At 53.1% G+C, this 24,066-nt stretch overlaps 1 protein-coding gene across 2 annotated transcripts in view; it reads left to right on the plus strand.

Moving 5' to 3' along the window:
• Window positions 1-24,066, plus strand: part of arid3c (AT-rich interaction domain 3C) — an 83,394-nt gene that overhangs the window by 15,580 nt on the left and 43,748 nt on the right. The gene's annotated exons all lie outside the window — the stretch shown is intronic.

The following is a 24,066-nucleotide window of genomic DNA, read 5'->3' on the forward strand; positions in this document are numbered from 1 at the left end:
CCTGTGCTAATGGCTGTGTTTAGATAACATCCCAGCTGAGAGTGTGGGCGCCTGTGTGGCCCTAAGAGCCGGGGCCCCTGTGTCCCACTGCCCACCAATCAGCTGCTCTAATGGGACCGGTGGGGGAACTGAAGAGCAAACATCCTGCCCCACATGCCGGGGATTGGGGTGATCGGGTTATTGGGGATGAGTGAATCCCACCCTCTGTCTGTACTTGGGGGGCTCAGGCTCTGTGGGTGCAGCTCGGCCCAACGCTGTTTCCTGCAGCCCCTATAGGACTAACTGCAAGTGACAAAGCAACCAATAGAAACACACTACTTGGAATGAACCATTCTTGTGATTGGGGGAATGAGAGGGTTAAATAAAGGGGCAACATATTCTGCAGCGCTGTCCTGTAGAGACCCCCAGAAAAGGAGAGCTTTGGGGGTGCCAGCACCATTGTACTGAGGGCATTGGGGCAGTAATGAGAAGGTGATTGGGTGGCAGGGGCAGAAGGTTTTACCCAGGTTTGGGAGGAGGAGGAAGGGTTGAGGGGGGCGCTGAGGGGTCCCCCAGTTATGAGCACAATGGGAAAGCAATGCCGGGCCCCGTCACAAACACACAGGCAGGGCCAATGCAGGGGCAGATAAGGCGATAGCAGGGGGCAGATTACTGGCCGGTGGGGGAGGAGAGGCCTAATCTTTACACACCCAGTGGGGGGGAGACTCTTCTCCCAAATTGGCTGTATTTGCAGTTAAAGTGTATGGGCCCCGCGGGAACCAATCTCCGTCTGTCTGGGCCCTTTAGGGCCACCTGGGGCAGATCTGTGGCTTCGGCCCAGATACAGCCATGGCTCCCGGTGCGGCGCCCGAGAATCTGCCCCTGGAGGCAACTCACCCCCTGAAGTGCAACGTGCCACGTGCTGATTGGCTGTTTCTAACATATCAGTTTCTGGGTACCCAGGGCAGTGGGTGCTTTGTGGGGGGGCCCTGGGTGTAATGGGGGGTTACAAACCTGGCCCAGGCTCTGGGGGGCAGCACTGATGGGAACCCTGCCTTTAACCCCTGCCTAGCCAGTGCCAGGACGGAATGGCATTCCCAGTAACTGCTGGGCAGAACCGATGGGGGGGCCTGTATGGATCGGCTCGCTATCACCTTCCTATACTGCCAGCATGTACAGGGTTAAGGCCATTGTTCTGTTGGAGGGGGTCCCGGCCTATCGGCCAATGAGTGCTCCCGGCAGGGAGTTGCTGATAACGGGAGTTTCCCTGAGTTTGCAGGAGTTTATCAGCCACAACCATTGGCCACTCACCGGGGGGCGCGGGGGCTGCACGCCATTGGGCGGCTCGTAACTGTCATTATGTCAGGATGTGATTGGGCAGCACTGGGGGTCCCACAGAATGGATCCCCCCTATATTCATACAGATGGCACTACAGCGGCACTTCTGGCTTTTGATTGGTTGCATCTATATCACTAGGGGAGTGGCACCAGTAGAACCAGTTCTGGGGGGGCCCGTGGGGCGCATCCCTCTCTCTGTTTGTGGCTTTTGCCCTTTGTTGGTGTTTGTGCTGCCGCAGGTGCTGCTGTTGTTTCAGGTGTGGGCGCCGCCTGTTAACCCTATAAAGGAGAGAGGCCGGCACGTGCTGCATTGGGGCAGGAATATCCCTTGTGACTCCCTACAGCATTTCATCTTCACTAAACTATTGTTTGTCCGTTACTGAACTGCAACTCCCAGCTGTGAGAATTGTGGGGTTACAGGGCAAGTGCAGTGGGACAAGGTGGAGACAGTGGGGCAAGATGGGGACAGTAGGGCAAGATAGGGACAGTAGGACAAGATGGAGACAGTAGGGCAAGATGGAGACAGTAGGGCAAGATGGAGACAGTAGGGCAAGATAGAGACAGTAGGGCAAGATGGGCGGACAGTAGGGCAAGATGGGGACAGTAGGGCAAGATGGGGACAGTAGGGCAAGATGGAGACAGTAGGGCAAGATGGGGACAGTAGGGCAAGATGGAGACAGTAGGACAAGATGGAGACAGTAGGGCAAGATGGGGACAGTAGGGCAAGATGGAGACAGTAGGACAAGATGGAGACAGTAGGACAAGATGGAGACAGTAGGGCAAGATGGGGACAGTAGGGCAAGATGGAGACAGTAGGACAAGATGGAGACAGTACGGCAAGATGGAGACAGTAGGAGAAGATGGAGACAGTAGGACAAGATGGAAACAGTAGGACAAGATGGGGACAGTAGGGCAAGATGGGACAGTAGGGCAAGATGGAGACAGTAAGGCAAGATGGAGACAGTAGGGCAAGATGGGGACAGTAGGGCAAGATGGAGACAGTAGGCCAAGATGGGGACAGTAGGGCAAAGATGGGGACAGTAGGGACAGTAGGGCAACATGGAGACAGTAGGGCAAGATGGGGACAGTAGGGCAAGATGGGGACAGTAGGGCAAGATGGGGACAGTAGGGCAAGATGGGGACAGTAGGACAAGATGGAGACAGTAGGGCAAGATGGAGACAGTAGGGCAAGATGGAGACAGTAGGGCAAGATGGGGAACAGTAGGGCAAGATGGGGACAGTTAGGGCAAGATGGGGACAGTAGGACAAGATGGAGACAGTAGGACAAGATGGAGACAGTAGGACAAGATGGGGACAGTAGGGCAAGATGGAGACAGTAGGGCAAGATGGGGACAGTAGGGCAAGATGGAGACAGTAGGGCAAGATGGGGACAGTAGGGCAAGATGGAGACAGTAGGGCAAGATGGGGACAGTAGGGCAAGATGGAGACAGTAGGGCAAGATGGAGACAGTAGGGCAAGATGGGGACAGTAGGACAAGATGGGGGACAGTAGGGCAAGATGGAGACAGTAGATGGAGGCAGTAGGGCAAGATGGGACAGTAGGACAAGATGGGGACAGTAGGGCAAGATGGGGACAGTAGGCAAGATGGGGGACAGTAGGACAAGATGGAGACAGCAGGGCAAGATGGAGACAATAGGGCAAGATGGGACAGTAGGACAAGATGGGGAACAGTAGGACAAATGGAGACAGCAGGGCAAGATGGGGACAGTAGGACAAGATGGAGACAGTAGGGCAAGATGGAGACAGTTAAAGGACAAGATGGAGACAGAAGGGCAAGATGGAGACAGTAGGGCAAGATGGGGACAGTAGGACAAAGATGGGGACAGTAGGACAAGATGGAGACAGTAGGGCAAGATGGAGACAGTTAGGGCAAGATGGGGACAGTAGGACAAGATGGAGACAATAGGGGGCAAAGATGGGGACAGTAGGGCAAGATGGAGACAGTAGGACAAGATGGGCAGTAGGACAAGATAGGGGACAGTAGGGCAAGATGGAGACAGTAGGACAAGATGGAGACAGTAGGGCAAGATGGGGACAGTAGGACAAGAATGGGACAGTAGGGCAAGATGGGGACAGTAGGACAAGATGGACAGTAGGGCAAGATGGGGACAGTAGGACAAGATGGAGACAGTAGGACAAGATGGGGACAGTAGGGCAAGATGGGGACAGTAGGGCAAGATGGAGACAGTAGGACAAGATGGAGACAGTAGGACAAGATGGAGACAGTAGGACAAGATGGGGACAGTAGGACAAGATGGGGACAGTAGGGCAAGATGGGGACAGTAGGGCAAGATGGAGACAGTAGGGCAAGATGGGGACAGTAGGACAAGATGGGGACAGTAGGACAAGATGGGGACAGTAGGGCAAGATGGGGACAGTAGGGCAAGATGGAGACAGTAGGGCAAGATGGGGACAGTAGGACAGGATGGAGACAGTAGGACAAGATGGGGACAGTAGGACAAGATGGGGACAGTAGGGCAAGATGGAGACAGTAGGACAAGATGGAGGCAGTAGGGCAAGATGGGGACAGTAGGACAAGATGGAGACAGTAGGACAAGATTGGGACAGTAGGGCAAGATGGAGACAGTAGGACAAAATGGAGACAGTAGGGCAAGATGGAGACAGTAGGGCAAGATGGAGACAGTAGGACAAAATGGAGACAGTAGGGCAAGATGGAGACAGTAGGATATTGGGAAGGGACTGGCCTGTAGCAAGGGATTCTGGGAAGGGACTGGCCTGTAGCAAGGGATTCTGGGAAGGGGTACATATAGCAAGGCATTCTGGGAAGGGGTACATATAGCAAGGGATTGTGGGAAGGAGTTGGGGTACATATAGCAAGGGATTGTGGGAAGGGGTGGGGTACATATAGGAAGGGATTCTGGGAAGGGGTTGGGGTACATATAGCAAGGGATTGTGGGAAGGGGTGGGGTACATATAGCAAGGGATTGTGGGAAGGGGGTGGGGTTCATATAGCAAGGGATTGTGGGAAGGGTTGGGGTTCATATAGCAAGGGATTGTGGGAAGGGGTTGGGGTACATATAGCAAGGGATTGTGGGAGGGGGTGGGGTTTATTATGCAAGGGATTGTGGGAAGGGGGTGTTGGGTTCATATAGCAAGGGATTGTGGGAAGGGGTGTGTTTGGTTTTCTATATAGCAAGGGATTGTGGGAAGGGGTTGGGGTACATATAGCAAGGGATTGTGGGAAGGGTTGGGGTACATATAGCAAGGGATTGTGGGAAGGGGGTGGGGTTCATATAGCAAGGGATTGTGGGAAGGGTGGGTACATATAGCAAGGGATTGTGTGGAAGGGTTGGGGTACATATAGCAAGGGATTGTGGGAAGGGGGTGGGGTTCATATAGCAGGATTGTGGGAAGGGGTGGCGTACATATAGCAAGGGATTGTGGAGTAGTTGGGGTTCATATAGCAAGGGATTGTGGAAGGGGCGTGGGGTTCATAGTGAGCAAGGGATTGTGGGAAGGGTTGGGGTACATATAGCAAGGGATTGTGGGAAGGGTGGGTTCATATAGCAAGGGATTGTGGGAAGGGTTGGGGTATACTGAGTAGCAAGGGATTGTGGGAAGGGGGTGGGTTCATATAGCAAGGATTGTGGGAAGGGGTGGGTTCTTGGTGGGGTTAACATATAGCAAGGGATTGTGGGAAGGGGTTGGGGTACATATAGCAAGGGATTGTGGGAAGGGGTTGGGGTTCATATAGCAAGGGATTGTGGGAAGGGGTGGGGTACATATAGCAAGGGATTGTGGGAAGGGGTTGGGGTTCATATAGCAAGGGATTGTGGGAAGGGGTGGGGTACATATAGCAAGGGATTGTGGGAAGGGTGGGGTACATATAGCAAGGGATTGATTGGAGCGGGTTGGGGTTCATATAGCAAGGGTTTGGGGAAGGGGTGGGGTACATATAGCAAGGGATTGTGGGAAAAGGGGTTGGGGTTCATATAGCAAGGGATTGTGGGAAGGTTGGGGTACATATAGCAAGGGATTGGGAAGGGGTGGGTACATATAGCAAGGGATTGTGGGAAGGGGGTGGGGTTCATATAGCAAGGGATTGTGGGAAGGGTTGGGGTTACAATAGCAAGGGATTGTGGGAAGGGGTGGGGTACATATAGCAAGGGATTTGGGGAAGGGGTGGGGTACATATAGGGAAGGGATTGTGGGAAGGGTTTGGGGTACATATAGCAAAGGATTGTGGGAAGGGTTGCGGGTTCATATAGCAAGGGATTGTGGGAAGCGGTGGGGTACATATAGCAAGGGATTGTGGGGAAGGGTGGGGTACATATAGCAAGGGATTGTGGGAAGGGGTTGGGGTACATATAGCAAGGGATTGTGGGAAGGGGTTTGGTTCATATAGCAAGGGATTGTGGGAAGGGGTGGGGTACATATAGCAAGGGATTGTGGGAAGGGGTGGCGTACATATAGCAAGGATTGTGGGAAGGGTGGGGTACATATAGCAAGGGGATGTGGGAAGGGGTGGCGTACATATAGCAAGGGATTGATGGGAAGGGGTTGCGGGTCATATAGCAAGGGATTGTGGGAAGGGGCGGTGGGGTTCATATAGCAAGGGATTGTGGGAAGGGGTGGGGTTCATATAGCAAGGGATTGTTGAAGGGTTGGGGTACATATAGCCAAGGATTGTGGGAAGGGTTTGGCGTACATATAGCAAGGGATTGTGGGAAGGGGTTGGGTTATATAGGCAAGGATTTTGGGAAGGGGTTGGTAGGTACATATAGCAAGGGATTTTGGGAAGGGGTTGGGGTACATATAGCAAGGGATTGTGGGAAGGGGTTGGGGTACATATAGCAAGGGATTGTGGGAAGGTGGTACATATAGCAAGGGATTGTGGAAGGGGGTGGGGTTCATATAGCAAGGGATGTGGGAAGGGTTGGGGGTACATATAGCAAGGGATTGTGGGAAGGGTTGGGGTACATATAGCAAGGGATTGTGGGAAGGGGTGGGGTACATATAGCAAGGGATTTTGGGAAGGGTTGGGTACATATAGGAAGGGATTGTGGGAAGGGGTGGGGACATATAGCAAGGGATTGTTGGGAAGGGGGTGGGGATCATATAGCAATATATGGGGTGGGGTACATATAGCAAGGGATTGTGGAGAGGGTTGGGGTACATATAGCAAGGGATTGTGGGAAGGGGGTGGTGGGTATGGGTACATATAGCAAGGGATTGTGGGAAGGGTTGGGGTACATATAGCAAGGGATTGTGGGAAGGGGTGGTGTGTACATATAGCAAGGGATTGTGGGAAGGGTTGGGGTACATATAGCAAGGGATTGTGGGAAGGGGGTGGGGTACATATAGCAAGGGATTGTGGGAAGGGTTGGGGTACATATAGCAAGGGATTGTGGGAAGGGGGTGGGGTACATATAGCAAGGGATTGTGGGAAGGGTTGGGGTACATATAGCAAGGGATTGGGGAAGGGTTGGGGTACATATAGCAAGGGATTGTGGGAAGGGTTGGCTTGTGGTACATATAGCAAGGGATTGTGGGAAGGGGGTGGGGTACAAATAGCAAGGATTGTGGGAAGGGTTGGGGTACATATAGCAAGGGATTGTGGGAAGGGTTGGGGTACATATAGCAAGGGATTGTGGGAAGGGGGTGGGGTACATATAGGAAGGGATTGTTGGGAAGGGTGGGGTACATATAGCAAGGGATTGTGGGATGGGGGGGTACATATAGCAAGGGATTGTGGGAAGGGGTGGCTGGTACATATAGCAAGGGATTGTGGGAAGGGTGGGGTACATATAGCAAGGGATTGTGGGATGGGGGTGGGGTACATATAGCAAGGGATTGTGGGAAGGGGTGGGTACATATAGCAAGGGATTGTGGGAAGGGGGTGGGGTCATATAGCAAGGGATTGTGGGAAGGGGGTGGTGGGTACATATAGCAAGGGATTGTGGAAGGAGGTGGGGTACATATAGCAAGGGATTGTGGAAGGGGGTGGGGTACATATAGCAAGGGATTGTGGAAGGAGGATGGGTTGGTGGTACATATAGCAAGGATTCTGGGAAGGGTTTGGGTACATATAGGAAGGGATTGTGGGAAGGTTGGGGTACATTATAAGGGATTGTGGGAAGGGGTTGGGGTACATATAGTAAGGGATTGTGGGAAGGGGTGGGGTACATATAGGAAGGGATTGTGGGAAGGGGTTGGGGTACATATAGGAAGGGATTGTGGGAAGCGTGTGGATTTTTCAGGTACATATAGTAAGGGATTGTGGGAAGGGGTGGGGTACATATAGTAAGGGATTGTGGGAAGGGTTGGTTCGTACATATAGGAAGGATTGTGGGAAGGGGTTGGGGTTCATATAGCAAGGGATTGTGGGAAGGGGTGGGGTACATATAGGAAGGGATTGTGGGAAGGGGTGGGGTACATATAGTAAGGGATTGTGGGAAGGGGTGGGGTACATATAGTAAGGGATTGTGGGAAGGGTTGGGGTACATATAGTAAGGGATTGTGGGAAGGGGTGGGGTACATATAGTAAGGGATTGTGGGAAGGGTTGGGGTACATATAGGAAGGGATTCTGGGAAGGGGTTGGGGTACATATAGGAAGGGATTGTGGGAGGGGGTCTGGGACATATAGCAAGGGATTGTGGGAAGGGTTGGGGTACATATAGCAAGGGATTGTGGGAAGGGTGGGGTACATATAGCAAGGGATTGTGGGAAGGGGTGGGGTACATATAGCAAGGGATTGTGGGGAGGGGTTGGGGTACATATAGGAAGGGATTGTGGGAAGGGGTTGGGGTACATATAGCAAGGGATTGTGGGAAGGGGTTGGGGTACATATAGCAAGGGATTGTTGGGAAGGGTGGGGTACATATAGCAAGGGATTGTGGGAAGGGGTGGGGTAGATATAGCAAGGGATTGTGGGAAGGGGTGGGTGAGTATATGGGGGGGGCAGGCTGCGCCAATCTGCCCAGTTTAGGCTGCTGGACATGTGATTGATCCGGACATGTGAGGGGAGGATTGAGTGACAGGGCGGGGGGGGGGGGGGGGGCTATTAATGGCTCCCAATAGCAGGGCCCTGGGCCAGGTGGATTCCCAAACAAACGGAGCCATTGATGGGATCCCTCCCTCTGTCAGACCCTCTTGGGGTCCCTCTTCCCAAGCCGTTCAGATGCTGTTTGGCAGGTAATGAACTACAACTCCCAGCAGCCTCCCTGCTTCTGCCCCAGCATCACTATAATGTGACAGGTTGCAGTTGGCCTGCGTCCCTTTGCCGCATACAGTGCTGTCTGGTTATTAGGGTTAAGGTGGTACCTACCGGTCCATTGGTCCATGTATGGGGCCCGCTATTGGGCGGGATCCCATTGGGGGCGAGGAACACGTTTGTACATGTATGGGGCCCGGTATTGGGCGGGATCCCATTGGGGCAAGGAACACGTATGTACATGTATGGGGCCCGCTATTGGGCGGGATCCCATTGGGGTGAGGAACACGTTTGTACATGTATGGGGCCCGCTATTGGGCGGGATCCCATTGGGGCGAGGAACACGTTTGTACATGTATGGGGCCCGCTATTGGGCGGGATCCCATTGGGCGAGGATCACGTATGTACATGTATGGGGCCCGCTATTGGGCGGGATCCCATTGGGGCGAGGAACACGTATGTACATGTATGGGGCCCGCTTTTGGGCGGGATCCCATTGGGGGAGGAACACGTATGTACATGTATGGGGCCCGCTATTGGGCGGGATCCCATTGGGGCGAGGAACACGTATGTACATGTATGGGGCCCGCTATTGGGCGGGATCCCATTGGGGCGAGGAACACGTATGTACATGTATGGGGCCCGCTATTGGGCGTGATCCCATTGGGCGAGGAATACGTTTGTACATGTATGGGGCTCACTATTGGGCGAGATCCCATTGGGGCGAGAAACACGTATGTACATGTATGGGGATCACTATTGGGCGGGATCCCATTGGGGCGAGAAACACGTATGAACATGTATGGGGCCACTACTTTGGGCGGGAATCCCATTGGGGCGAGGGAACACGTATGTGCATGTATGTGGCTCGCTATTGGCGGGATCCCATTGGGCGCGAGAACACATATGTACATGTTAGTTGGCCGCTATTGGGCGGGATCCCATTGGGGCAAGAAAACACGTATTGTACATATATGTGGCTCGCTATTGGGCGCCGATCCCATTGGGGCGAGAATCACATATGTACATGTATGTGGCTCGCTATTGGGCGGGATCCCATTGGGGAAAGAAACACGTATGTACATGTATGGGGCTCACTATTGGGCGGGATCCCATTGGGGCAAGAAACACTTATGTACATATATGGGGCTCACTATTGGGCGGGATCCCATTGGGGGAGGAACACGTATGTACATGTATGGGGCCCGCTATTGGGCGGGATCCCATTGGGGCAAGAAACACTTATGTACATATATGGGGCTCACTATTGGGGCGGATCCCATTGGGGGAGGAACATGATGTACATGTATGGGGCCCGCTATTGGCGGGGGACCCATTGGGGCAAGAAACACGTATGTACATATATGTGGCTCGCTATTGGGCGGGATCCCATTGGGGCGAGAAACACATATGTACATGTATGTGGCTCGCTATTGGGCGGGATCCCATTGGGGCAAGAAACACGTATGTACATATATGTGGCTCGCTATTGGCTGATCCCATGGGCGAGAAACCACATATGTACATGTATGTGGCTCGCTATGGGCGGGATCCATTGGGGCAAGAAACACGTATGACATGTATGGGGCTCACTATTTCGGGCGGATCCCATTGGGGCAAGAAAACACTTATGTACATTATATGGGGCTCACTATTGGGCGGGATCCCATTGGGGGAGGAACACGTATGTACATGTATGGGCCGCTATTGGGCGGGATCCCATTGGGGCAAGAAACACTTATGTACATATATGGGGCTCACTATTGGGCGGGATCCCATTGGGGGAGGAACATGTATGTACATGTATGGGGCCCGCTATTGGGCGGGATCCCATTGGGGCAAGAAACACTTATGTACATATATGGGGCTCACTATTGGGGGATCCATTGGGCGCAGGAACACGTTATAGTATATGTATGGGGCTCACTATTGGGCGGGATCCCATTGGGGGAGAAACACGTATGTACATATATTGGCTCACTATTGGGCGGGATCCCATTGGGGCGAGGAACACGTATGTACATGTATGGGGCTCACTATTGGGCGGGATCCCATTGGGGCGAGGAACACGTATGTATATGTATGGGGCTCACTATTGGGCAGGATCCCATTGGGGGAGGAACACGTATGTACATATATGGGGCTCACTATTGGGCGGGATCCCATTGGGAGGAAACACGTATGTTCATGTATGGGGCTCACTATTGGGCGGGATCCCATTGGGGGAGGAACACGTATGTTCATGTAAGGGCTCACTATTGGGCGGGATCTCATTGGGTGAGGAACACGTATGTACATGTATGTGGCTCGCTATTGGGCGGGATCCCATTGGGGGAGGAACACGTATGTACATGTATGTGGCTCGCTATTGGGCGGGATCCCATTGGGGGAGGAACACGTATGTACATGTATGTGGCTCGCTATTGGGCGGGATCCCATTGGGTGAGGAACACGTATGTACATGTATGTGGCTCGCTATTGGGCGGGATCCCATTGGGGCGAGGAACACGTATGTACATGTATGTGGCTCGCTATTGGGCGGGATCCCATTGGTGAGGAACACGTATGTACATGTATGTGGCTCGCTATTGGCGATCCCATTGGGGCGAGGAACACGTATGTACATGTATGTGGCTCGCTATTGGGCGGGATCCCATTGGGGCGAGGAAAAACACGTATGTACATGTATGGGGCTCGCTATTGGGCGGGATCCCATTGGGGCGAGGAACACGTATGTACATGTATGTGGCTCGCTATTGGGCGGGATCACATTGGGGCGAGGAACACGTATGTACATGTATGGGGCTCGCTATTGGGCGGGATCCCATTGGGGGAGGAACACGTATGTACATGTATGGGGCCCGCTATTGGGCGGGATCCCATTGGGGCAAGAAACACTTATGTACATGTATGGGGCCCGCTATTGGGCGGGATCCCATTGGGGCAAGAAACACTTATGTACATATATGGGGCTCACTATTGGGCGGGATCCCATTGGGGGAGGAACACGTATGTACATGTATGTGGCTCGCTATTGGGTGGGATCCCATTGGGGGAGGAACACGTATGTACATATATTGGGCTCACTATTGGGCGGGATCCCATTGGGCGAGGAACACGTATGTACATATATTGGGCTCGCTATTGGGCGGGATCCCATTGGGGGAGGAACACGTATGTACATATATGGCAGCGTTACTGTCCCAGACATACGTTATATGTTACATGCCGCAGACTGTGCTGGTTTCTGTGCCGCCATGCAGAATGCAGCTACATTAGATGCCCCAATGCCCCCCAGTGTGTGAGGTATGTGTATAATGAGCCCCTCCCACACTCACGGGGCCACACTATTTTTCACTGAGGTGGCAGTTGCCCCAGAGGCTAGTACCCCTGTGGCCCCTGTGGCCCTTAGCTTATGGCTCCAATGTACAACTCCCAGTGACCCCCCAAGGGCCCGGTGGGGGATGGGAGTTTAGGGGCTTGGGATGCACAGGGGCCCCAGGTGGATGTGGATAGAGGGGCCACTTCCTGTGGGGCAGATATAAGGCCCCCCCTGGGTGGCGCAATGTGAGGAATGTAACTGGGAGCTGAACCATAAATAATTCCCAGCAAAGGAGCAGAGAGGCCGGGGCTATTAAATAGAGAAACCAGATGAGCCACATTCTCCCTCCCCCACCCCTCGGCCTATTAACTGAGCTGTCACGCTAGCCCCCGCCCCGCCTCTGCTTAACCCCTTCCTGCCCACCCTCTCCTTATGGGCTGCAGAGCTTGCACTCTATCCCTGTCTCCAGGCACAGCACACAGTCAGTCTCTCATTACAAGCTAGAGGCTTTTGCCTGCAGAGCTTGCACTCTATCCCTGTCTCCAGGCACAGCACAGTCAGTCTCTCATTACAAGCTAGAGGCTTTTGTCTGCAGAGCTTGCACTCTATCCCAGTCTCCAGGCACAGCACAGTCAGTCTCTCATTACAAGCCAAGCTTTTGCTGCTTGCACTCTATCCAGTCTTCCAGCCCACAGCACAGTCATTCTCTCATTTACAAGGCTTAGAGGGCTTTTGTCTGCAGAGCTTGCACTCTATCCCTGTCTCCAGGCACAGCACACAGTCAGTCTGCCATTTACAAGCTAGAGGCTTTTGTCTGCAGAGCTTGCCACTCTATCCCTGTCTCCAGGCACAGACACAGTCAGGCTCTCAATTTACAAGCTAGGCTTTCTGCCAGAGCTTTGCACTCTATCCCTGTCTCCCAGGCGCACAAGCACACAGGTCAGTCCTCTGATTACAAGCTAGGAGGCTTTTGCTGCAGAAGCTTGCACTCTATCCCTGTCTCCAGGCACAGCACACCAGTCAGTCTCTCATTACAAGCCTAGAGGCTTTTGTCTGCAGAGCTTGGCACTCTAATCCCTGTCTCCAGGCACCAGCACACATGTCAGTCTCTCATTACAAGCTAGAGGGCTTTTGCCTGCAGAGCTGCACTCTATTCACCAGTCTCCCAGGCCCACAAGCACACAGTCAGTTCTCATTACAAAGCTAGAGGCTTTTGTCTGCAGAGCTTGCACTCTATCCCAGTCTCCAGGCACAGCACAGTCAGTCTCTCATTACAAGCTAGAGGCTTTTGTCTGCAGAGCTTGCACTCTATCCCTGTCTCCAGGCACAGCACACAGTCAGTCTCTCATTACAAGCTAGAGGCTTTTGTCTGCAGAGCTTGCACTCTATCCCTGTCTCCAGGCACAGCACACAGTCAGTCTCTCATTACAAGCTAGAGGCTTTTGCCTGCAGAGCTTGCACTCTATCCCTGCACCCACCTCTCCTCTCCCAGTCTCCAGGCGCAGCACAGTCAGTCTCTCATTACAAGCTAGAGGCTTTTGCCTGCAGAGCTTGCACTCTATCCCTGCACCCACCTCTCCTCTCCCAGTCTCCAGGCACAGCACACAGTCAGTCTCTCATTACAAGCTAGAGGCTTTTGCCTGCAGAGCTTGCACTCTATCCCTTGTACTATCCCTGCCCATCCAGCCTGACTGACCACTCAGCACTCAGTCTTCCATGGCAACACTCCTGCCTGCAGAGCTTGCACTCTATCTCATACTACTGAATTGAGTAGTTACAGATCTAGCCCACAGAGCTGATACTCTAATCCCATCCTGTGCTACAGACCCACCTACTTTTGGGCTAATTGGATCGTTTGGCCAAACAACCGAATATCATGGGGCAGTAAAGAACCAAATATGCCCCCTTTTGCCTCCAGGATTCCCCCCCCATCACTGTTGCTGCTTCCTGTAACCAGATGCCAGTTGCCATGGTTTCCCGGTGGGCAAATAAGAGCCAATACCCTCCGGTCTGTAACCTCGGGGCCCCATCAGTTCCCAGGGGGAGGGGCTTTTATATTGATTCCCAGGGGTCACTGGGGCAGATCTATTGGCCCCGGGGCCCGTGCAGATCTGATGGCTCTTACCCCATTACATGGGGGGGGGGGGGTATCTGGAGTCAGAGTGGCTGTAAATGTGCTGCCAGGGGGCATTTAAGGCACAGTGCCTGGGAGGTTTCTTTTCTTGGATTGTCAGCTCCAGGGCCAAATGGCCAATAATACAAGGAAATACCCTGTGCTGGGGCAGGTGTGCATTTGGGCAGTACCCGGGGGCTGCCCCCCTCTAGGGATTGGATTCTGCATGGGGGGGGGAGTGTAGGGCCACTAGTCTGTTTGGCCCATTGCTCAGATACTGGATTAGACCACAACTCCCAGCAGCCCCTGCAGGGGATTATGTCGCTGCGCAGCCAATCGTGTACTGGGCAGGAGCACATTAGAAACTGGATTTATTAAACTGCTGACAGGTTGCTAGGGCCAGGAACCCTGGCAACTAAAAGCAGATTATTTGGGGGGGCTGGATTTTTATTCCTTATGTTTCTGGTTGCCATGGCGGCTAGGCGGTAGGCCCTAGGGCCAATCATCTATGGGTACTTGCACCCCCAGGGAGACCAGACACATGAATCCCAGGGGCCCAGCTGAGAGGGGCCACACTGCTAGCCAGGGTACCCCAGCTCTGCGCCCCAGGAGCTCACACTCAGTGTATAGGCACAAATACACACGCGCTGCATCTGGCGCAGGACCAGCACAGAACCAGAGGAAGGAGGAGGATTCCCTTCCTATTGGGCAGAGAGCCAGTCAGCTGACGTAGCGAGGGAAACCCACACGCCCAATGGCACCTTATCTGCCCCCTGTGCCCCTGACACCCTGCTCATTAACCCTTACTGTCCCAGTCCTGGGGGGGGGGGGAATCAGTACCTTTTTGCCCTTGTGGGTCCCTACAGATCATTAACCCTTACTGGCATGCAGGGTGCTGGGAGTCCCGTGTAAATACTGGGCTGGTACCTATATACTGGGCTGGTACCTATATACTGGGCTGGTACCTATATACAGGGCTGGTACCTATATACTGGGCTGGTATCAATATACAGGGCTGGTACCTATATACTGGGCTGGTATCTATATACTGGGCTGGTATCTATATACTGGGCTGGTATCTATATACTGGGCTGGTACCTATATACTGGGCTGGTATCTATATACAGGGCTGGTACCTATATACTGGGCTGGTATCTATATACAGGGCTGGTATCTATATACAGGGCTGGTACCTATATACTGGGCTGGTATCTATATACTGGGCTGGTATCTATATACTGGACTGGTATCTATATACAGGGCTGGTATCTATATACAGGGCTGGTACCTATATACAGGGCTGGTACCTATATACTGGGTTGGTATCTATATACTGGGTTGGTATCTATATACAGGGCTGGTATCAATATACAGGGCTGGTATCAATATACAGGGCTGGTATCTATATACTGGACTGGTACCTATATACAGGGCTGGTACCTATATACAGGGCTGGTACCTATATACCGGGCTGGTATCTATATACTGGGCTGGTACCTATATACTGGGCTGGTACCTATATACTGGGCTGGTACCTATATACTGGGCTGGTACCTATATACTGGGCTGGTACCTATATACTGGGCTGGTATCTATATACTGGGCTGGTACCTATATACTGGGCTGGTATCTATATACTGGGCTGGTATCTATATACAGGGCTGGTACCTATATACTGGGCTTGTTTCTATATACTGGGCTGGTATCTATATACTGGGGTGGTATCTATATACAGGGCTGGTATCTATATACTGGGCTGGTACCTATATACAGGGCTGGTATCTATATACAGGGCTGGTATCTATATACAGGGCTGGTACCTATATACTGGGCTGGTATCTATATACAGGGCTGGTACCTATATACAGGACTGGTATCTATATACTGGACTGGTATCTATATACTGGGATGGTACCTATATACTGGGCTGGTATCTATATACTGGGCTGGTATCTATATACAGGGCTGGTACCTATATACTGGGCTGGTATCTATATACTGGGCTGGTATCTATATACAGGGCTGGTACCTATATACTGGGCTTGTTTCTATATACTGGGCTGGTATCTATATACTGGGGTGGTATCTATATACAGGGCTGGTATCTATATACTGGGCTGGTACCTATATACAGGCCTGGTATCTATATACAGGGCTGGTACCTATATACTGGGCTTGTTTCTATATACTGGGCTGGTATCTATATACAGGGCTGGTACCTATATACTGGGCTTGTTTCTATATACTGGGCTGGTATCTATATACTGGGGTGGTATCTATATACAGGGCTGGTATCTATATACTGGGCTGGTACCTATATACAGGGCTGGTATCTATATACAGGGCTGGTATCTATATACAGGGCTGGTACCTATATACTGGGCTGGTATCTATATACTGGGCTGGTATCTATATACCGGGCTGGTACCTATATACTGGGCTGGTATCAATATACTGGGCTGGTATCTATATACTGGGCTGGTATCTATATACTGGGCTGGTACCTATATACTGGGCTGGTATCTATATACTGGGCTGGTACCTATATACTGGGCTGGTATCAATATACTGGGCTGGTATCTATATACTGGGCTGGTATCTATATACTGGGCTGGTACCTATATACTGGTATTACTACAGATATTAAGGGGGTGTTGCCCCAGGATAGGGGGATGCACTAATAATGATTTAGTAATAAAGGCCAAACAAACCCACAGGCCTAATTAAGGGGCTGTTTGTCTCTCTATGACTAAATGATCCTTATAGTGTGTGAGTGGGGAGGGGCCCCTGATAATAAATACAGCACTTCCTGCCCCCCCCCCCCAGGCACAGCTGGGAAATGACAGCGCTGATCCATTGATCCTGATTGATCCGGGGGCAGCTGTGCTTACAGCACCTAATGCATCTCCCTACCTGCCGGGGGGGGGGGGGCTTCCCGTCTGCCTGATGCAATTCCCAGGGGCCCCTTGCCTGGCTGTCACCCCCACTTTAGAGCTGGGGCTTTGGGAATGCTGGGAGTTGTAGTTCCAGGGGCCCCTTGCCTGGCTGTCACCCCCACTTTAGAGCTGGGGCTTTGGGAATGCTGGGAGTTGTAGTTCCAGGGGCCCCTTGCCTGGCTGTCACCCCCACTTTAGAGATGGGGCTTTGGGAATGCTGGGAGTTGTAGTTCCAGGGGCCCCTTGCCTTGCTGTGTCACTGATATTAGACCCCCACTTTAGAGCTGGAATGCTGGGAGTTGTAGTTCCAGCTCATAAGGCTGTCCTTCCAATAACAACTGGTTACCTGCCAGTCTCTGTGCTGCACTGGGGAAATATAATGAATATTCTGTCCCTGTAACAGGGGTCCCGGGTTCTACCCTTCTGTCCCATAGCAAATTCCAGCAGGTGGGAGTGGGGGTCACTGACCTGCCCCTTAGATCTAACACAATAGCAGGGTCAGGGGGCAGAGAGACGCCCCACCCACCCACTCAGACTATTGTAGGGGTCAGACACCCAGTGACATGGAATGTTACTAAATTATTCTAGTCTGAGTGCGGCCCCCTAATGTGCCCCCCCCCAGCCTCCCACCCACCCCTGCAATATAATGTCATCCCTTTATATGGGCACAGAACCCCTCAGTGACTGCTAATATCCTTATAATTTACAGTAGGGGGTACAGTATCCCTTATAATACATGAGTGATACTCAGAGTTCCCTGTATAACTCAGCCTGCAGCCTTGTGCCTTTATATGGGGGGCACAGAACCCCTCAGTGACTGCTAATATCCTTATCATTTACAGTAGGGGGTACATTATCCCTTATAATACATGAGTGATACTCAGAGTTCCCTGTATAACTCAGCCTGCAGCCTTGTGCCTTTATATGGGGGGCACAGAACCCCTCAGTGACTGCTAATATCCTTATCATTTACAGTAGGGGGTACATTATCCCTTATAATACATGAGTGATACTCAGAGTTCCCTGTATAACTCAGCCTGCAGCCTTGTGCCTTTATATGGGGGGCACAGAGCCCCTCAGTGACTGCTAATATCCTTATCATTTACAGTAGGGGGTACATTATCCCTTATAATACATGAGTGATACTCAGAGTTCCCTGTATAACTCAGTCTGCAGCCTTGTGCCTTTATATGGGGGGCACAGAACCCCTCAGTGACTGCTAATATCCTTATCATTTACAGTAGGGGGTACATTATCCCTTATAATACATGAGTGATACTCAGAGTTCCCTGTATAACTCAGCCTGCAGCCTTGTGCCTTTATATGGGGGGCACAGAACCCCTCAGTGACTGCTAATATCCTTATCATTTACAGTAGGGGGTACATTATCCCTTATAATACATGAGTGATACTCAGAGTTCCCTGTATAACTCAGCCTGCAGCCTTGTGCCTTTATATGGGGGGCACAGAACCCCTCAGTGACTGCTAATATCCTTATCATTTACAGTAGGGGGTACATTATCCCTTATAATACATGAGTGATACTCAGAGTTCCCTGTATAACTCAGCCTGCAGCCTTGTGCCTTTATATGGGGGGCACAGAACCCCTCAGTGACTGCTAATATCCTTATCATTTACAGTAGGGGGTACATTATCCCTTATAATACATGAGTGATACTCAGAGTTCCCTGTATAACTCAGCCTGCAGCCTTGTGCCTTTATATGGGGGGCACAGAACCCCTCAGTGACTGCTAATATCCTTATCATTTACAGTAGGGGGTACAGTATCCCTTATAATACATGAGTGATACTCAGAGTTCCCTGTATAACTCAGCCTGCAGCCTTGTGCCTTTATATGGGGGGCACAGAACCCCTCAGTGACTGCTAATATCCTTATCATTTACAGTAGGGGGTACATTATCCCTTATAATGGCAGGCAGGATGGTGCCAGTGTGGCAGGTTGGCAGGGATTCCCCGGCAGAAGGCAGACATTGGCAGAAGAAAGGGATTCCCTAGAAAGCAAAGCCATTTGGGTCGGTGCCAGGCAGAGTGGTTAAGGGAAAGCCATTTGGGTCGGTGCCAGGCAGAGTGGTTAAGGGAAAGCCATTTGGGTCGGTGCCAGGCAGAGTGGTTAAGGGAAAGCCATTTGGGTCGGTGCCAGGCAGAGTGGTTAAGGGAAAGCCATTTGGGTCGGTGCCAGGCAGAGTGGTTAAGGGAAAGCCATTTGGGTCGGTGCCAGGCAGAGTGGTTAAGGGAAAGCCATTTGGGTCGGTGCCAGGCAGAGTGGTTAAGGGAAAGCCATTTGGGTCGGTGCCAGGCCTGAGTATCAGCAGCCAGAAGCCACGGTGAGGAACCTGCCCAGCTGCATTCTGGGATTGCAGTGATGGTGCCTGGGGCAGAAATGATCCATTTGGCACCTTTGGCCTGTGATTATTGTGACTGGGCGGCGCTGGGAGTTGCCACCTGTCCTGTAATTGCCCCATGGGGAGACACAGAGGGGGGGTAACTCTGTTAGATATTGGCAGATGGAATTGCCCCCATGTGTATAAATACAGAGGGATTGCCCCCCCCCGGGGCAGGTGTGTGTTTGCTCAGGGAACACGCGTGTAGCTCTCCATGGAAGGAGCAGCCCTGCAGTCTGTTGTAGCCTCGAGGGCATTGGCTTTGTGCTGCGCTCAGCACCAACACAGTAACTGTAACCAGGAGCTGCTAACGGCCTGACGGCATGAATAGGCCCTAATCCCCCCATTGTCCTGCCCCGGGGCAACTCTCTGCGCACAATGCAATGTGTATGGGCAACAAGGCACCGCTCGGGGCAGCGCTTTATCCCCGGAGCCCTTTGGTGCAGAGCGCCCCCTGCTGTTTCCATGTACATACCAGTCGGTGGGCACAGGGGTACTGCCTTTGTCTCTGGCCTCCCAGTGTCAGTGGCTGGCAGTGTAATGCAGGGTGCCCTCTGTGCCAGGAGCTGCCATATCTGTAGCCCAATGATCTGCAGGGTCCCTGAGTGGGAGATAGGGGGCAGTGTAATGCAGGGTGCCCTCTGTGCCAGGAGCTGCCATATCTGTAGCCCAATGATCTGCAGGGTCCCTGAGTGGGAGATAGGGGGCAGTGTAATGCAGGGTGCCCTCTGTGCCAGGAGCTGCCATATCTGTAGCCCAATGATCTGCAGGGTCCCTGAGTGGGAGATAGGGGGCAGTGTAATGCAGGGTGCCCTCTGTGCCAGGAGCTGCCATATCTGTAGCCCAATGATCTGCAGGGTCCCTGAGTGGGAGATAGGGGGCAGTGTAATGCAGGGTGCCCTCTGTGCCAGGAGCTGCCATATCTGTAGCCCAATGATCTGCAGGGTCCCTGAGTGGGAGGGGGTAGGGGCCACAGCTGGGGGAGGAGTTTCATTCTGCAGCCAATGGGCCCTACCTTCCCATAATCACTTGCACCCACATTATCAGGAGGACTTTGTTTAATCACCATTTAGCTTTCTAACTAGGGGGGCACCCTGCCCACAGACACCCCCACCTCTACCCATTACAGGGGGGCACCCTGCCCACAGACACCCCCACCTCTACCCATTACAGGGGGGCACCCTGCCCACAGACACCCCCACCTCTACCCATTACAATGGGGGGCTCCCTGCCCACAGACACCCCCACCTCTACCCATTACAGGGGGGCACCCTGCCCACAGACACCCCCACCTCTACCCATTACAATGGGGGGCTCCCTGCCAACAGACACCCCCACCTCTACCCATTACAGGGGGGCACCCTGCCCACAGACACCCCCCACTTCTGCCTGTTACAAGGGGGGCACCCATGTGTGCCAGAAAAGCGGATGATGCCACCCTCACCACCTGTGCAGTAGCAGCCATTAGCCTTGTGCACATTGGCATCAGAGCTTGCAATCTGTTGCACTCTTGGCAGCCTTGGGGACAAAGCCAGTGCCCTTGAGGTGCCAGTGCCCTTTATGTGCCAATGCCCTTTATGTGCCAGTGTCCTTGAGTTGCCAGTGCCCTTTATGTGCCAATGTCCTTTATGTGGCAGTGCCCTTGAGGTGCCAGTGCCCTTTATGTGCCAGTGCCCTTGAGGTGCCAGTGCCCTTTACGTGCCAGTGCCCTTGAGGTGCCAGTGCCCTTTACGTGCCAATGCCCTTGAGGTGCCAATGCCCTTTATGTGCCAGTGTCCTTGAGGTGCCAGTGCCCTTTACGTGCCAATGCCCTTGAGGTGCCAGTGCCCTTTATGTGCCAGTGCCCTTTATGTGCCAGTGCCCTTGAGGTGCCAATGCCCTTGAGGGGCCAGTGCCCTTTATGTGCCAATGCCCTTGAGGGGCCAGTGCCCTTTATGTGCCAATGCCCTTGAGGTGCCAGTGCCCTTTATGTGCCAATGCCCTTGAGGTGCCAGTGCCCTTTATGTGCCAATGCCCTTGAGGTGCCAGTGCCCTTTATGTGCCAGTGCCCTTTATGTGCCAGTGCCCTTGAGGTGCCAATGCCCTTGAGGTGCCAGTGCCCTTGAGGTGCCAGTGCCCTTTATGTGCCAATGCCCTTGAGGGGCCAGTGCCCTTTATGTGCCAGTGCCCTTGAGGTGCCAGTGCCCTTTATGTGCCAATGCCCTTGAGGTGCCAGTGCCCTTGAGGTGCCAGTGCCCTTTATGTGCCAATGCCCTTGAGGTGCCAGTGCCCTTTATGTGGCAGTGCCCTTAGCGGAGGCTGCGGGTTGATGGCAGTTAATAGCGGCGGATAATGTAAACATTAACTTATTAACTAGAGAATCAGGTTTCCCAGTCATTAAATGTTTATGGGTTTGGGCCGATTGTGACACTCACATTACAGGACAAGAACACAAGGTCGTTAGATCCTCGTCACCCCAATGGGGGAGGGGCCAGATACCTGCCATTCTTTCCCAGGAGGATTTTAATGAGCTGTAACCCTCGCAGTGCTGGATGGAATCAACCTACCCAGGCGTGTGTGTGTGAGGTAGTCAAGGGTTAATGCACGGATACAGGGAGTTGCTGGCAGTGCAAGGGTTGGTACAGGGAGTTGTTGGCAGTGCAAGGGTTACTGCATGGGTACAGGGAGTTGCTGGCAGTGCAAGGGTTAGTGCATGGATACAGGGAGTTGCTGGCAGTGCAAGGGTTAGTGCATGGATAGGGGGAGTTGCTGGCAGTGCAAGGGTTGGTACAGGGAGTTTTTGGCAGTGCAAGGGTTAGTGCATGGGTACAGGGAGTTGCTGGCAGTGCAAGGGTTACTGCATGGGTACAGGGAGTTGCTGGCAGTGCAAGGGTTAGTGCATGGATACAGGGAGTTGCTGGCAGTGCAAGAGTTAGTGCATGGGTACAGGGAGTTGCTGGCAGTGCAAGGGTTAGTGCATGGGTACAGGGAGTTGCTGGCAGTGCAAGGGTTAGTGCATGGATACAGGGAGTTGCTGGCAGTGCAAGGGTTAGTGCATGGGTACAGGGAGTTGCTGGCAGTGCAAGGGTTAGTGCATGGGTACAGGGAGTTGCTGGCAGTGCAAGGGTTAGTGCATGGATACAGGGAGTTGCTGGCAGTGCAAGGGTTAGTGCATGGGTACAGGGAGTTGCTGGCAGTGCAAGGGTTAGTGCATGGGTACAGGGAGTTGCTGGCAGTGCAAGGGTTAGTGCATGGGTACAGGGAGTTGCTGGCAGTGCAAGGGTTAGTGCATGGGTACAGGGAGTTGCTGGCAGTGCAAGGGTTAGTGCATGGATACAGGGAGTTGCTGGCAGTGCAAGGGTTAGTGCATGGATACAGGGAGTTGCTGGCAGTGCAAGGGTTAGTGCATGGGTACAGGGAGTTGCTGGCAGTGCAAGGGTTAGTGCATGGGTACAGGGAGTTGCTGGCAGTGCAAGGGTTAGTGCATGGGTACAGGGAGTTGCTGGCAGTGCAAGGGTTAGTGTATGGATACAGGGAGTTGCTGGCAGTGCAAGGGTTAGTGCATGGGTACAGGGAGTTGCTGGCAGTGCAAGGGTTAGTGCATGGGTACAGGGAGTTGCTGGCAGTGCAAGGGTTAGTGCAGGCAGGGAGTTGATGTACACAGTATATAGAGCTGATGAAGCTGATTACAGGGGGGGGGGGCAGTTGTCGGACTTTGCCCCTCGCTGGGACATTTTGTTCTCTATAAAGTGGGAATTAGTAATTGGTGCAGATATGAGCGGCGACTTTGCCCTTCTCCCTGCCCCTTCCCGGCCCCCGGGGCAGATATAGGTGTGGGTGCCAATGGGAGGGAATGGCCCCCGGCCCCCGGGGCAGATATAGGTGTGGGTGCCAATGGGAGGGAATGGCCCCCGGCCCCCGGGGCAGATATAGGTGTGGGTGCCAATGGGAGGGAATGGCCCCCGGGGCAGATATAGGTGGGGGTGCCAGTGAGAGGGAATGGCCCCCGGGGCAGATATAGGTGGGGGTGCCATTGGGAGGGAATGGCCCCCGGGGCAGATATAGGTGGGGGTGCCAGTGAGAGGGAATGGCCCCCGGGGCAGATATAGGTGGGGGTGCCATTGGGAGGGAATGGCACCCGGGGCAGATATAGGTGGGGGTGCAGTGGGAGGGAATGGCACCCGGGGCAGATATAGGTGGGGGTGCAGTGAGAGGGAATGGCACCCGGGGCAGATATAGGTGGGGGTGCCAGTGGGAGGGAATGGCCCCCGGGGCAGATATAGGTGGGGGTGCAGTGGGAGGGAATGGCACCCGGGGCAGATATAGGTGGGGGTGCAGTGAGAGGGAATGGCACCTGGGGCAGATATAGGTGGGGGTGCCAGTGGGAGGGAATGGCACCCGGGGCAGATATAGGTGGGGGTGCAGTGGGAGGGAATGGCCCCCGGCCCTACAGTGATCGTTCTGCCCACAATAATAATAATGTATTTTCCTGCTCAGACTATAGGGATACAAGAATAGGTAGGTGCTGGGGGGACAGGTAGGTGCTGGGGGGGCAGGTAGGTGGGTGTGGGAAGATATAAAAGCCCTATTGTCTCCCACCTTTAACCTTATCTTGGGGGCATTTACTGTGTAGGGTCAGAGGTTAATGGAGGGGGGGGGCACAGCTTTACCTCCTCACCTGTTTGCTCTCCATACAATCCAACCCCCCCATCATGAAAATCAGGTTTTTAACCGCTCCTGAGTAGGCCGCCCCGGGCAGGCAGGGGTTAATCCGGGAACAGGGCACGGCACATTCCTGGGT

This window comes from Xenopus tropicalis, chromosome 1 (genome assembly GCF_000004195.4).
Source record: "Xenopus tropicalis strain Nigerian chromosome 1, UCB_Xtro_10.0, whole genome shotgun sequence".
In the NCBI taxonomy this organism is placed as follows: Eukaryota; Metazoa; Chordata; class Amphibia; order Anura; family Pipidae; genus Xenopus; species Xenopus tropicalis.